Source organism: Camellia sinensis, unplaced genomic scaffold (assembly GCF_055761805.1).
Source record: "Camellia sinensis isolate YWXY unplaced genomic scaffold, ASM5576180v1 Unanchor1, whole genome shotgun sequence".
In the NCBI taxonomy this organism is placed as follows: domain Eukaryota; kingdom Viridiplantae; phylum Streptophyta; class Magnoliopsida; order Ericales; family Theaceae; genus Camellia; species Camellia sinensis.
In genome coordinates this window covers 21,290,927-21,293,584 of record NW_028128987.1, presented here as the reverse complement: position 1 = coordinate 21,293,584, position 2,658 = coordinate 21,290,927, and the positions used below count along the sequence as shown (strand labels likewise).

The window sequence follows — 2,658 nt, the reverse complement described above, 5'->3', positions numbered from 1 at the left end:
TGGGTGTTTGGGTTTGGTTTTTTTTTTTATTTTTTTATTTTTTTTTGTTTAATGTATGTATTTATTTATTTATTTATGAAATAAAAGATAAAAGATGGGTGGTGGAAAATGTGATGATGGTGTTGGGTGGTGGAGAAAAGTTTAGAATAGAAAAGTTTATATAAAATTGGGGATAGTGCTTTATAATAATGAAAATAAAGGTGAGGTAGTGGATGTGTGTATTAAATAAAAAGAAAGGATGGGCGTGAATGGTGTCGTGCATGTGCTGTGTATGTGGCAGTGTGAATGGTGTGTCTGTCTATCATTAGTGTTTGGGAAGCAGAGTTCCCATCAATTTCATCACATTGGTCTAATGCTTGGCAAGCATCTGCAATGTCACGAAAGCATGTGATTGGCTCTTTATTAATTGCCAATACCATGTCACCTTGTTCTAATAGGTTTTCAGCCTTTGATCCAGCAAAACAACCTTTAACACGTAAGACTTGACGTCTAATTGGATCTTTCTTAACAAGAGCCTGTACCCATTTGTCACTCAATCCAAAGCTACGGGCCTTGGAAAGCAAAGTAGGATAAAATTCAACCTCTAAGATCCTGACAAGAGGCATTGGCCTTTTGATGCCATTTATGAGAAGATTTGATCCATTTCCACCAGATATGATTTTGTCAAGGACGTGGCTGATTGTATAAACTGGAATACCTCTGACAAATTGATGATCTTCTGATGAACTACAACCATATTTTAGCTGAGTTGAAAAGCTTCCCCAGATAGCGTGAACCCTTCCATGCTCATCAGTTAGCACACCAGAAAATGTACCACCGAAGTCAGTATCAAGCTCAATGACTTCCATATTGGTTGCTCTGAAGCGTGGACAATCGGCAGACCCAATATTCAAAGCAGCAAAAGGGTTGGTGACAACAGATTTCCTTGATGTAGCTTGCAGGCTCCTACTTAACCCCACAAGAATGACTGCATCTCCACGTCGCAGCGGAGGTTCAGGAAGAAGTTCAGCAGCACGAACTGCTGAGGCACCAACAGCTCCCAGAGCAGAAGGGTCATATGCAACAAGAGCAAAATTATGAACAGGATGGTTGAGCTTGTGGGTACTCCAGATCAAATAGCGAAGGCTGAGCAATTGATACATGATGTTCTTTCTGAGGCTGGAGCAGGGGGGAGATATGTGTTGAGGTCCGGCGGGCGGCCAAGGCGAGACTGCCGCCCGCCGGTGAAGCAGAATGACTAGGTTGTTAACCTAGCTCTGATACCATGTAAAATAAATTGATGTATATTATTGATTGATGTATTACAAGATTGTTGTGTTATATTTGATATTACAAGGATTCCTATTATATAGAAGAGGATTTGGGTAGTAGGTGAGTGTGTGTGGTAGGTGTAGGAAAGTAGGTGAAGTAGGTGAGTGTGTGTGGTAGTGGAGGTGGTAGGTGGAGTGGGTTATGGTAAATTCTAACAGTACCGCATAAAACCTGGGCGAGCGAGAGGTGGGGCCTCCCCCAGCAGATAGACCTGAGCGGCGGTCCACTCATCCATGTCGATATCAAACGGGATCGGATCACCCCCTACCCCGATGCCTGTGAGCATCGAGAAGTCGTAAGGGGTCATCGTCATGTCCCCTGCTGTGGAGAAGTGAAAAGAATCGGTGGTGTCCCACCACCTCTCCGCCAGAGCGGCGAGTAGAGGTCTGCAAGTAGTGAGTCGCGAGAGCCCTCGGCAGAAGGCGCCGAAGCCCGCCCGGTCCACTATGCGACGGACCGCGTCAGGGAGCTCGTCGTACCACTCCCGAGCGCCAGTATTTCCATACCCGCGGATGGTATGGGAACCCTCCTGTAAACAGAAAATAACAATGGCAAGACAACATTCAAAATACAGCTTTAAGAAGCATACAGATGTAGCATGCGTGCAGGTTTAACAGATTTAAACAACTACCGGGTGCCGGTGTGCTTACAGTGAACTACAAACCTGTGATGAGTCAGCGTGCTTGGGTAGTTTAGAACAGATGTATCATGCGTGCAAGTTTAACAGATTTTAAACAAATATCGGGTGCCAGTGTGCTTACAGTGAACTACGGTGTGTGATGTGTCAGCGTGCTTGGGTAGTTCGGAACAGATGTAGCATGTGTGCAAGTTTAACAGATTTAAACAAATATCGGGTGCCAATGTGCTTACAGTGAACTACAGCGTGTGATGCGTCAGCGTGTTCGGGTGGTTCAGTACAGTATAGCATGTGTGCATATGTTCAGATTCAAGCAGATATCGGGTGCCGGTGTTTGCAGTGGAATACAATGTACGCCGTGTGCTTGGGTGATTCAGGGCTAGTGCAGTGTGTGTGCATGTGTCAGTTTCAAGCAGATATAAGTTGTATGTATGTTTACAGTCAACTACGGTATAGCATATCAGATTCAAGTAGTTAAAGAGCATAAATAAGCTACGACAGTTTTGTGCCCTACATTGCAGAAAGTAAAGTAGAGGAAAGAGAGTTACCTCGGAAACGCCGAAGGACAGGTGGGAGGTAGGCTCGCGCAGCAATAGCTCGGGTGGCACGTGCCTCTCAAAGCTCCGAAACTGGCGGAGTCCGTCGGGGGGCAGAACATGGATCGTCGGCCGGTAGGTCGCCGGGTCGAACGGGCGCTCGCGCAAGGGTAG

The 2,658-nt window shown here is 45.7% G+C and overlaps 1 pseudogene; it reads right to left on the bottom strand.

The window, feature by feature from the left end:
* Positions 1-221: 221 nt before the first annotated feature.
* Positions 222-1,142, bottom strand: LOC145814127 (protease Do-like 7 pseudogene; annotated as a pseudogene).
* Between the last annotated feature and the right edge of the window lie 1,516 nt (positions 1,143-2,658).